The sequence below is a fragment of the Quercus robur genome, chromosome 5 (genome assembly GCF_932294415.1).
Source record: "Quercus robur chromosome 5, dhQueRobu3.1, whole genome shotgun sequence".
NCBI lineage: Eukaryota > Viridiplantae > Streptophyta > Magnoliopsida > Fagales > Fagaceae > Quercus > Quercus robur.
Window position 1 is genome coordinate 29,776,373 of NC_065538.1, and position 13,399 is coordinate 29,789,771.

At 34.8% G+C, this 13,399-nt stretch overlaps 1 pseudogene; it reads left to right on the forward strand.

Moving 5' to 3' along the window:
• The first annotated feature begins 1,407 nt into the window (after positions 1–1,407).
• LOC126728082 (flotillin-like protein 3) lies at positions 1,408–5,081 on the forward strand (annotated as a pseudogene).
• The last annotated feature ends 8,318 nt before the right edge of the window (positions 5,082–13,399 follow it).

The window sequence follows — 13,399 nt, forward strand, 5'->3', positions numbered from 1 at the left end:
TCTTTTTATCACACCAATTGATAATTTGATGCATATCATATCAACCCATTTGTATTAAGTAATACTAATTTATTGAACCATGTAATAAATTAATTCTTATTTGTGTAGGACTGCAAGTTTAGATTTTAAAGTATAAAGTAGTCACAACATTAGAAAAACTGTAATAACTAGATTCTATTATTTTGTGGGTTTTACTGTGGGTTCAATCTTAGCTTACACCAAAAACCAATTAATGTTTTGGTCTAATGATAAAAAACTATCATCAAGAGTGGACATCATCGGTTGTGAAACTCTCTAAAAAATGTTCTTTTTTAAAACAATTTTATTTAAATTATAATTTTTAATTATAAATTGTGTTTTATTTATTTATAAATATTTGCTTATTACAAATGCCTACTATAACATATTTTTCTAAACATGAAAAACTTCAACAACAAAAAAGAAGAGAAAAATTGAAAAACAAACTGAATCTCAAAAAAGAATCAATAGATTTTGCATTAAAAAAAAATCAATAAATATTATTTAATTAATATTTGAATATAAAAAATGTCTCACTTAAAATTTTTTGTCTAAAGCTCTCAAAGTTGTTGAGCCGGCTTTGCCAGTAACCCATTGATTGAATGGGTAACTTAATAACATGGCTCCTAAACCAACTTAAGGTCTAGTTTGGGTTTAATAATTTTAATTTTAGTTTCTTGGTGAGATATATATAATTTAATTCCTTTTTTTGCAAGAAAGTATATGAAATTTATTTTGAAAATAGCTGTGTCACAGCATTAGTGCTTTTAAATTTACATTCACTTCAGTTGTTATCGTATATAGCTGGCAGAATTCTATTGTGGCAGTAATTTTACTTCGCCGCAATCACTCAGACGAATTCAATACAAATCCTTCCCAATCTTGGTCTCTACATCATAAAATCTTCGCAATTAATACTAAATTACGCAACCAATAAATCAAATGTCCTTTGATTTTCATCTAACCAAAGAACGGATAGAGATATTGGTTATTGACAATAATCGAAATTAATTTATACAGCACCAAAACTAATTAATACATTATTATTACTAAGAAGATACGATCTAATTGCTTGGAACCTTCCTAAATTCTAATACCACGACACGAATATAACGCATAGCATTCCATATATAATACAAATACTCTTTCCTGTGTGTGTAAAAAAAAAATATATATATATATATATATATATAAAGCCTCCTCTAAGCCCTAGAACTATTATACAAAAGCAAGAAAAAGAAAAGGTGAAAAACCTATATCTCTCTCTCATCTCAAAGCGTCCTCTAAACCTAACCCTTTTATTCATCAAGAAAACAGAATAAAAGAAAAGAAAAGCCTCATCTCCATCTCTCTTTCTTTGAGCTCTCTGTGACACTTATATATATTACCATGATTTGGAAAACAGCTGGTGCTTCGGAGTACCTAGCCATCACTGGCTGGGGCATCACTGACATACGTTTGGCCAAGAAATCATGGGTTTTTCCCGGGCAACGGTACACCCGACTCAACATGTCCCCAGTCAACTACACGTTCGAAGTTCAAGGCATGTCCCCCGAGAAACTCCCTTTTGTTCTCCCCGCAGTCTTCACTATCGGTCCTCGTGTCGACGACATGGACAGCCTCCTTCTCTACGCTATGCTCATGTCCAATCATGACAAGCGCTCCAAACATGTTGAAGAACTCGTTCAGGGTGTCATTGAGGGTGAAACCCGAGTTCTCGCTGCCTCCATGACCATGGAATAGATCTTTAAGGGTACCAAGGAGCTAGGTTGCACGGACACGCCATTTTTGGCGTCGTGTCCGCGTCCGACACGTGTCGGACACCGGAACGGGGACGACGCGCCAGATTCCGGTGTCCGGCTGTGTCCCTTTTCTTTTTCTTTTTTTCGGTTCTCCAACACGGCTCCGACACGGCGCCGACGCGGCTCCGACACGGCGCCGACGCGGTTCCGACGCCTCCGACACGCCACCAGTGAAAAAAAAAAGAAAAAAATCTCAGATTTTGACCGGAACTTACCAATGCCGTTGATTTTGTGATAACCCTAAAATAATATAGCAAGTTTAGAGTCTCTTAGACTGAAAGTTGAAACCACATCTCAAGATCTTCTCAACCCACCCTCCCTCTGTTGCTGCCGCTGCAGCTGCCCTCTGTCCCTCGCCGGAGTTAGATCGGACCGATCGGCGAGCTCCGACGTCGACGCCGTGCCATCTGTCCTCTGTCCCTTCCGATCTCTCTCGGCGCGGACCGATCTCTTCTCTGTTCTCTCTGTCTTTTTTTTTTTTTTTCTTCTTTCTTTCTTTCCGATGTTAACTTGAATCTATATCTACTGTTACTTAATATATAACGCGTTTTGCTTTTGCTTTTGCTTTTGTTTTTGTTTTGTGTTATTTATTTATTTATTTATTATTATTTTTTTTACTGCTGCTGTGGCGTGTGGCCTGTGTGCCCTCCGTCGTTTTTTTTTTTTTAAAATATATATATATATATATATTTTTTTTAATATTAGTTATAACTTATAAATTTGTTTTTGTGTGTCCTGCTATAGTTTTATTTATTTATTAAAGTTAAATATTGTAGGTAATTTTACTAAAATGAATACTAAAAGTGCTTGAAGATTTTGTGTATTATTGTAGTATTTTGGATGTTAGTTTACTTATTTGTAGTTCTTACATAATTTAAATTCTAAACATAAATGTATTTTGTCTAAAAATATTAAAAAATATGCCTAAATATAAAATTTAATTAATTATTTAACCGCCGTGTCCCTGCCGTGTCGTGTCCTTATTTTTCAAAAATTGTCGTATCCCCGTGTCCGTGTCCGTGTCCGTGCAACATAGCCAAGGAGTTCAAGAAAGAGGTTTTTGAAAAGGTTCAACTTGAACTGAACCAGTTTGGACTTCTCATCTATAATGCTAATGTCAAACAACTTGTGGATGTGCCTGGCCATGAGTATTTTTCATACCTTGGCCAGAAAACCCAGATGGAGGCTGCCAATCAAGCCAAGGTATATCAACACTAAACACTACTTGTTTTTAATAGAACATATTCATAATTCTTTTGCAATTTTTTTTCCTTTCATTAAGTTTAAAGGTAAATCATATTTCACACCTGTTGAGATAACAAGTTTGATGTCAATGTTTTCAATAATCACAGTCTTTCACCTCAATAAGTTGTGAAATTTGTTACCTAGTATTCTTGTTTTCTTTTTGGGTTCCTTTTTGGGTTTATGTGAATCTACAATTGCATATTTGGTTCAGTTTTAATGAGAAAAAAAAAAATTTTAATTTTTTTGTCTTTATCTTCACAATGATATATCGATCGTGCAAGTTTTTATTACTTAAAATTTTCATAATTAGCATTATTCATCAATTACAATTTTTATAATAAGTAATAATCATTTTATTGGGCAAGACTACTTCATTCGCATGGAAATATATTTTCTTCAAAATAAGTCTTGGTACTAATAAATTGATAAATGTTGTTATAGATTGATGTTGCTGAGGCTAAGAAGAAGGGTGAGATTGGAGCAAAGGAGCGCCAAGGCCTAACATCACAAAACGCTGCCAAAATTGATGCTGAGACTAAGATCATAACGACTCAAAGGTTAGGAGATGCCCAAAAGGAGGAAATTAACGTTAAGACTAGTGTGGAACTATATAAGAACCAGAAGGAAGCTGAGTTGGTCAAGTCGAAGGCTGAGTTGGCCACCAAAAATGCTGGGTGGTCTCAAGCCTCTCAGTTGGCAGAGGTGGAGTCGGCAAAGGCGGTGGCCATAAGGGAGGCTGAGTTACAAACTGAGGTGGAGAAGAAGAAGGCATTGAATCAGACTGAAAAACTCAGGGCCGAATTGCTGAGCAAGGCAGCAGTGGAGTATGAGACAAAGGTATGTGACACTAATGTAATCTTGTTTTACCTTTTGTTTTGTGTTTTTGTTGTGTTAGTTTATGAATTATGAGTTTCTCCTTTAAATATGTTTATAAAATTTGGATGGCTTAAGGTTTAAGAATAGAAGAAGGATTAATAGGGGTCCCATAGATAGAGCTATAGTTTGGAGGGGTTCCCACAGACCTCTAAAGATAAAGACTTAATATCACTTCATTAATAATGTAATTAATCATTTTTAATTGAATGCATGATCCATAACTTCCTTAATATATCATTTTGTAGGACCAAAACCTAGAATAAATCAATATATTTTCTTTATTTTTAATGTGAGCAGCTTCACCATTTACCAGTTTCATAATTCGTATGAATTTCATAATTGTACACCTTTTTGAATTATAATGTGACTGGGTCCAATCCTCTCTTTCTAAATCACTCATCTTCTACTTCAAATAAAAAAAGATCATGAAAAAGACATGGTAATACATGTTGCTTTGTCATGCTAATAAGTTGGTTTACTTTATGATTTTATGTTTATATTTGGGTTACAACTTACAAGTCTTATACGCTATCCGAAAACCCATGAAATATAGGGAATGGATTTTTTTTGTTAATATGTGAAACATTGATGATATAGGTGCAAGAGGCAAATTGGGATCTGTACAAGAAACAAAAAGCAGCGGAAGCAGTTCTCTATGAGGCACAGAAAGCTGCGGAAGCAGTTCTCTATGAGGCACAGAAAGCTGCTGAGGCACAGAAGGTAAGCGCAGATGCCAATTTTTATGCTCGCCAACAAGCTGCGGAGAGTGAGCTGTATGCAAAGAAAAAAGAAGCTGAAGGGATCACTGCACTCGCACAAGCTGAAGGCTTTTACCTGAACACCCTATTGAAACAATTGGGAGGAAATTACATTGAACTAAGGGACTACATGATGGTCAACAAGAATATGTACCAGGACATTGCCAGGATTAATGCTCAGGCTGTGAATGGAATGCAGCCCAAAATTAGTGTTTGGTCTAACGGAAAAGGAGGTGAAGATGGTGCAAATGGGGCAATGAAAGATGTTGCTGGGGTATATAGCATGTTGCCACCATTGCTAAAGACTGTGCATGAGCAGACTGGGATGCTTCCACCGGCTTGGCTAGCCACATTGAGTGATGTTACTCATGAATCTAATTAGTCTGTTTGGTTTTTAAGTATAGTACCATTGAAACAATGCTATGATCATGGGCGGAGCTACATGTTAGGGTGGGGGGGCCATTTTTTATTTAATTATTTTTTTTCTATATAGAAATATTTAATATTTTAATAATTAGCCCTCAAAAATGGGACTTGGCCCCCTCCCCCCACTATTTGAGTTGGTCCAATAATGTTCTTAAAAAAAATTGTCCAATTTGTCTAGTAGTTATAGAGAACCTATTGTTTCTCAAATTCATTTTTTATGGTAAAATGTGTTCTCATATTTTTTAAAATTTTGGATCATTTATGTCTTTGAACACTTTATTAATTCAATTGAAATTTTTTTAGTCACAATGGTAGGCAATTTGGTAACTTATATTGAAAATGAAAATTATAAAGATTTCACTATGGAAGATGGTGAAAAATTAATTTAATTCTATGAAACATTTAATTTTAAGGATTCATTATGAAATATACTAATTTTTTGTGTGTGTGCGTGTGTATAGATACATGTGTTTGTGTATGTGTACAAAAGTTTGTTTAGACTAATAAATTAGCAACACAAATCGGCCCCCCAATCAAAAATTTCTGGCTTCGCCCCTGACTATGATAGAACTTACCAATATTTGTTTAGTTTTGCTCTCACATAGAGGGCAGGGAACATTGTGTGAATGTTTATAAGTTTGCTTTTGGTTGATACTAATTTGATGATTTAGTATCCATTTGGCATGATTAATTTTGCCAACTTATTTTACTATTTAGTTTATTTTTGTTATTATTTATGGGTCTCACTGCACTTTTTGATACTATTCATGAGTCTCACTATACTATTTCAACTAACTTTTACCTTTATTTACAGTACTTTCAATTTGCTACTTTCGATAAATTTATGGCATTTTTGGGCCTCTAGATTCGTTGTTTTCTTTTTTATCATCCGTATACATTTTGCTATTATCAGTTATTATCACTATTGTTATGATTATACTACAAGAAATTTAGACTTTTGCGACCAAATTATTAGGGAACAAAAACTCCTTGCTAATAAAGTACTACTAGCATTTTTTTTCATTTTCTAATATTGTGGCAAAAGTTGTGCTAGATTTTTTGTAATTCAGGTTCATTGTAGTTTGCTTGAAGTGCCAATGTGTGATCTGCCTGGTTATGACCCACATGTTGAAATTAAGGGCCATGCAATGCACCCTCTAAGTTTGAGTGCAATTGACGTTGGCTTGGTAACCTCAATAATGTGACCAGTTGGGCTTTGATAGTTATTTTCTTTTTCAGATTGTGTGCAATAATCTTGCTCTGTTTTTGTCCCGAAAAAACAGGGACTTTCGTTTCGTGGGAGATGCAATTCCTTGCTTTTAGTAGAGAATTTAGAATCCCATCAGATTTCATTTTTAGATTGTGCGTTCTTTAATTCTTTTTCCTTTTTTGTTTCATCAAACTTTTTCTAATTGACCAAAATATCTCTTATATATGTTGGGTAATTCTACAGTACCCCATCTTTTTTTTTGGGGGTACAGTACCCACTAGTAGGCAATCTGCTATATTAGGTTACCAAAACATCACATTTGATAGTACCATCCTCATATTGTGTTAGGGGTGTGCAAAAAACCGACGAACCGAACAAACCGACCGAAACCGACCGAACTGTTGCCAAATTTTCGGTTTGGTTTCGGTTCGGTTCGGTTTCGGTTTCATTTTTTAAAAACCAAAATTTTCGGTTTTGGTTTCGGTGTTGGATTTTTTCATCCGAAACCGAACCGAACCGACCGAATATATATATATTTATGTAATTCTATTACGTATCTGATTAGTGGCTTAATGGTATGCTACGTTGTAGTTTTGCTAGTGATCGCTGGTTCGAGCCTTCGCGTGGGAGCTTGTGTTTTTTTGCTATTTAATTTTTTAAAACCCTAGGGCATGAGATAAAGACGGAAATACCCCTCCCCTCTTTTATTCTTTTCTTTTCTTTTCTTTTCTTCAGTTCAGCCGCCCCCTTCCTCAACTCTTTCTCTCAAATTTTTTTTCTGTCTTTCAAAGAGTTCAGCCCTCAGCCCCTCCTATTCTCTCATCGCTCCATGCCTCCACATGCCGCCTCCACACATCGGCCTTCCTGCACCAGCCTCCACGGCCTCCACACGCTGGTCTCCACACGCTGGGCTCCCAACGCCGGCTAATCTTTTCATATTCACGGTGACCCCCTCTCTCTCTTTAATTTCTCCATAGTTTCCTCTCTCTTTTTTATATTCTGCCATTTTGGGTTTGTTTAATATTGAATCAATGCTATTTTTTCAATTTTTATGTGCAAAGAAAGTTAGGGTTTTGAAAAAACCCATGTGCTTGGTTGTTTATTTTTTCAATTTCTTCTCTCTTTTTTATATTCTGCCATTCTGGGTTTGTTTAATATTGAATCAATGCTATTTTTTCGTGTTAAAAAAAAAATGCTATTTTTTCAATTTTTATGTGCAAAGAAAGTTAAGGTTTTGAAAAAACCCATGTGCTTGGTTGTTTATTTTTTCAATTTATTCTCTCCTTTTTATATTCTGGGTTTGTTTTTTTTCTTTGTTTGCTTTCTTAGAAAATAAATGTTAAGGAACCGAAACCGACCGAAAAACCAACCGAAACTGAAACAAACCGAAACCGACAGTTTTTCAACTATTTCGGTCGGTTTCGGATGAGACTTCTAAAAACCGAAAATTTCGGTTTCGGTTGGCTAGATAAAAAAAAACCGACCGAACCGAACCGATTACAGCCCTATATTGTGTAGTACTAACATCACAAGTGATTGTACTTTTGTCACATTCTGTGGTTCCCTTATTTTTTCTCACATTTGATGGTACCTTCCTCACATTGTGCAGTACCAATATCACATGTGACTGTATTTTTGTCACATTTGGTGGTTCCTTTATTTTTTTTCTCACATTTGATGGTACCATCCTCACATCTCACATTGTGTAGTACTAACATCATATGTGATTGTACTTTTGTCACATTCGGTAGTTTCCTTATTTTTTTCTCACATTTGATGGTACCATCCTCACATTGTGTAGTATTAACATCACATGTGACTGTACTTTTGTCATATTCGATGGTTTATTTTTTTTTTTCTCACATTTGATAGTACCATCCTCACATTGTGTAATACTAACATCACATGTGATTGTACTTTTGTCACATTCGGTGATTCCCTTATTTTTTTTCTCACATTTGATAGTACCATCCTCACATTGCACAGTACCAACATCACATGTGACTGTACTTTTGTCACATTTGGTGGTTCCTTTATTTTTTTCTCATATTTGATGGCACCATCCTCACATTGTACAGTACCAATATCACATGTGACTGTACTTTTGTCACATTTGGTGGTTCATTTATTTTTTTTCTTACATTTGATGGTACTATCCTCACATTGCACAGTACCAACATCATATGTGACTGTACTTTTGTCACATTCGGTGGTTCTCTTATTTTTTTCCTCACATTTTATGGTACCAGTCTCACAAAGCACAGTACTAACATCACATGTGACTGTACTTTTGTCACATTCGGTGGTTCCCTTATTTTTTTTCTCACATTTTATGGTACCATCCTCACATTGCGCAGTACCAACATCACATGTGACTGTACTTTTGTCACATTTGGTGGTTTCCTTATTTTTTTTCTCACATTTGACGGTTTCATTATCACATTGTGCAGTTCCAATATCACATTTGACAATTCTTTTGTCACATATAGTGGTTCCTTTATTTTTTTTTCTCAAATTTGATGATTTCATTGTCATATTAAGCAGTAACAACATCACATCTGCTCTATTTTTGTCACATGTGATAGTTCTTTTGTCACATTAGTTAGTTCCCTTACTTTTTTTCTCACATTTGACAGTTTCATTCTCATATTATGTAGTTTCAACATCACATGTGACAGTTCTTTTGTCGCATTCGGTAGTTCCCTTATTTTTTTCTCACATTTGACAGTTTCATCCTCACATTGTGTAGTTCCAACATTACATGTGACAGTTCTTTTCTCACATTTTGTGTTTCTCTTACTTTTTTCTCACATTTAACGCTTCCGTCCTCACATTGTGCAGTTCTAATATCATATTTGACAGTTCTTTTGTCACATTCGGTTGTTCTCTTATTTTTTTTTTCTCACATTTGACGGTTCCATCGTCACATTGTGCAATTCCAACATTACATTTGGCAGTTCTTTTGTTACATTTAGTGGTTCCTTTATTTATTTTTCAAACTTGATGGTTCCATTATCACATTGTGTTGTTTCAATATCAAATTTGACAGTTGTTCTGTCACATATAATGGTTTCTTTATTTTTTTTTTCTCAAATTTGATGGTTCCATTGTCACATTAAGTAGTACCAACATCGCATCTAACTCTATTTTTGTCACATTTAGTGGTACCCTATTTTTTATTCTCAAATTTGACAGTTCTAATATTACATTGGTCAGTACCAATATCGCTTCTGATTGTACTTTTGTCAAATTTGGTGGTACCCTATTTTTTTTTTCTTACAATTGATAGTTCAATCATCACAGTAGATAGTACCAATATCACATCTGACCATAATTTTACATTTGGGCCCACCACTGAAATCACTTTTTTACTTACTAATAACCGCTCATCACAATAGTAATTTTTTTTTTAAGTTATTAAAAAATTTAGATCTAAAAATCAAAAAAAAAAAAAAAAAAAAAAAAGGGCATCCCAAGAAATTAGCCCAACCACAATAATTACTTTTGTTCACAAAAAAAATCAGTTGGATTTATCTTGGTTTCTTCCACACTTAATTGGTATACCAATTAACTTCCTACATATCTCCCTTGGTAGCTTCCATCACATTCAGTGGAAGCTACCACCATCACAACATTCGGTGATTCCTTTATTTTTTTTTCCTCACATTTGATGGTTTCATTGTCACATTGAGCAATACTAACATCTTATTTGACCGTACTTTTCTCATATTCGATGGTACTTTAATTTTTACTCACATTTAACAGTTTCATCGTCACATTGGACAGTACCAACATCACATGTGACAGTACTTTTGTCACATTCGATAGTTTCCTCTTTTTATTTTTTTTTCCTCACATTTGATGGTTTTATTATCACATTAAGTAGCACAAACATTACATATGATAGTATTTTTGCCACAAATGACCAAAATGACTAGAAACCTTAAAAATGACTAAAATACTCTGAAACTTATAAAATGGCCCAAATACCCTCGAAATTCTCTAAAATTACCGGAATACTCTTAGAACCTAAAAGATAATTAAAATACCCTTAGAACCTAAAAAATGACCGAATGACCCTAAAACCTAAAAAATTATCGAAGTACCTCTTGAAACCTAAAAGTGACCGAAATACCCTTAAAACCAAAAAAAAATGACTATAATGCCATTAAAACCTATAAAATGACCGAAATACCAATAGAACATAAAAAATGACATAAAAAAAAAAAAAAAAAACCCTTAGAATCTAAAAAATGACTATAATAGCCTTGAAACCTAAAAAATTACCGAAAACCCCTAAAACCTAAATAATGACCAGATTACCTTAGAACCTAAAAAATGACCGAAATATTTGAAATTCATTTGGATGGCAACATTTGGATTTGGATTATTTTGAACCAAGGATGTAAAATGCCCTGATTTGAAATCTATTAATTTTAAAATTCCGTATTTGGGTCTTCTTATATAACGAAAGATTTGAAATTTCATTGTTTGGATACCCAAATTTGAATTTGAATTTAAGATCATAAAATATATTTTCCAATTATTATTTTTCTTAAACCTTCTACATTTTAATTTTAGTAACATTTTTAATAGATACACGAGGTAATGAAAAAGCCATTGATAACCTAATTGACAAGATAATGGGTAAAAATCTGTCATCATAGCCAACTAATAATTTGCTATTAGTAACAACTTGAACTTGCAAAATATGAATTTATCATATTGCTAAAAATAATTTTTATTGTTCCATTATAATCATTATCAATGGAGAGGACAATCATAATCAATCTAGATATTATGGACAATCATGCACATTCATGCAAAAGATTATCTTACATGAGAAGTCATTTTTTTCTAGGGACAAGACTACACAACATTGTGAAGCCATGAATGCCTTTTTGAATAGATTTTTGGATAGGCAAACTAGGCTTTATGAGTTATTCCAACAAGTTAATAGAGCACTTACATGTATTTAACACAATGAGGTGGGGGTAGATTTTACTTCTAAATATATTAAAGGCGAAAATGCACTTTTGGTCCCTACATTTTGGGCCTTGTTACAATTTGGTCCCTAAATTGATTTAGGTCCTAGGTCAGTCCCTGATTTTCAAAAATCGTTTTTAAAATAGTCCCTACCGTTAACCCAGTGACAGAAAATGCTGATGTGGCAAACGGCGTGTCCTACTTGCTGACATGGCGCTGACGTGGATATTAAAATATTATTAAAAATACTAGGTCAGCATCCATGTCAGCGTTTTAATGACAAGTCAGCATTTTAATTAATAAAAAAATAAAAATAATTTTAAAAAAATTAAACTGAAAAAATTCAAAATCAAAAACAAAAAAAGAAAAAACCTTTTCAGATTCTCTATTTCTCTGTATCTTTCTTCTTTTCGTTTCCTTTCTTCTTCTTTTTTTTTTCCAGATCCTCTCTTTCTCTGTCTCTTCCATTTTCTCGTTAGCCACGCGGACGATGTGAGAATGAACTCCGGCGAGACCATGACAGACTCGGTGGTCCCCAACGGAACCTCCAGCCGGATCGAGCAGCGGATCGCGACGATCACGCGCTTGTTGTTCGCGTTGGTTATGCCAGAATCTCTGAACCCGACCGACCTCGCTATGGAGACCAGCGACTGAGCTGAGGCGAGGTCTTTGCACTCCACGGCGACGATGAGCGGTTCGAAGCGAAGGACGAGTTCGGACTCGGGTTCGGAGCGAGTTGGTGAGTCGGGGAAGAGGAGGGAGATGACCGAGTCAGGATCGGCTGGGTCGTGGGAGACGAAGAGCCAGGAGCCGCCTTTGGATTTTTTGTTAGGTTGGGTTTGGTGTATGGGTTGGGAGAGGATGGAGATACGGCCGGAGCATTTGGATTTTTTGTTGGGTTGGGTTTGGTGTATGGGTTGGGAGAGGATGGAGATACGGCCGGAGCAGGAGCTGGTGGTGAAGTAGCATGGGTGGTTGTTGAGCCGGAGATACAGCTGCTTTTTTCTGGGTTTCTGTAGGGGTGGGTGGTCGGTAGTGGAGGTGGAGATTGGTGTGGCCGTGGAGATCGGTGTGGCCATGGAGATCGGTGTGGCCATGTTTGTGTTTCGGAGATGGAGTTGTCTCGGTGAGTTTGGTTTTGTGCTTGTGGTTTTTTTTTTTTTTTTTTTTTTCCTGATGTGGATTTGTATATTTATTTCATGGATTTATTGGGTTTGATTTACTAGAGGTTTATGGGTTTGATTTCTTGGATTTATTGGGTTTGATTTACTGGATGTTTATGGGTTTGATTTCTTAGATTTATTGGGTGGTTTATGAGTTTGATCTCTTGGATTTATTAGGTTTGATTTACCGGATGTTTATGGGTTTGATTTTTTGGATTTATTGGGTTTGATTTGGGGAAGAACATGAAGCATGAAGTTCATGTCCTGGGGAAGAAGAAGAACAATGTTCTTCAGAAAAATAATGAAAAACAAACCCATTTTTTAAACTCAAATTTTTAAACTGAAAAAACTTTTTTTTTTTGTTAATTTAACTAAATTAATGTTTATTTATTTTAAAAATTCTGACCTGGATTTTTGTTTTAATTTTTTATTAATTTAAATTTGATGTGGTATTTCAAAAATGCTAAATAAGTTTTTTTTAATAATATTTTATTATCCACGTCAATGCCATGTCAATAAGTAGGGCACGCCGTTTGCCACCTCAGCATTTTCTGTCACTAGGTTGACGGTAGGGACTATTTTAAAAATGATTTTTGAAAATCAGGGACTGACTTAGGACCTAAATCAATTTAGGGACCAAATTGTAACAAGGCCCAAAATGTAGGGACCAAAAGTACATTTTCGCCTATGTTAAATCTATTATGATTACTAGGTTAGTTAAAATCGAGAAGTATACCACTAATATAATGACAAGGGAAATATTCCATATGTATATGCCACAATTTGTTTACTAAGAAATCACTTTTCCATAAATTCACATTTGAAATAACAAAATTCACTAATTCTATTTGAATGTGCCATAGATGATCCAAAGAAATCAGACCACCTACTTGCACTTGGATCTAAATATGGTAG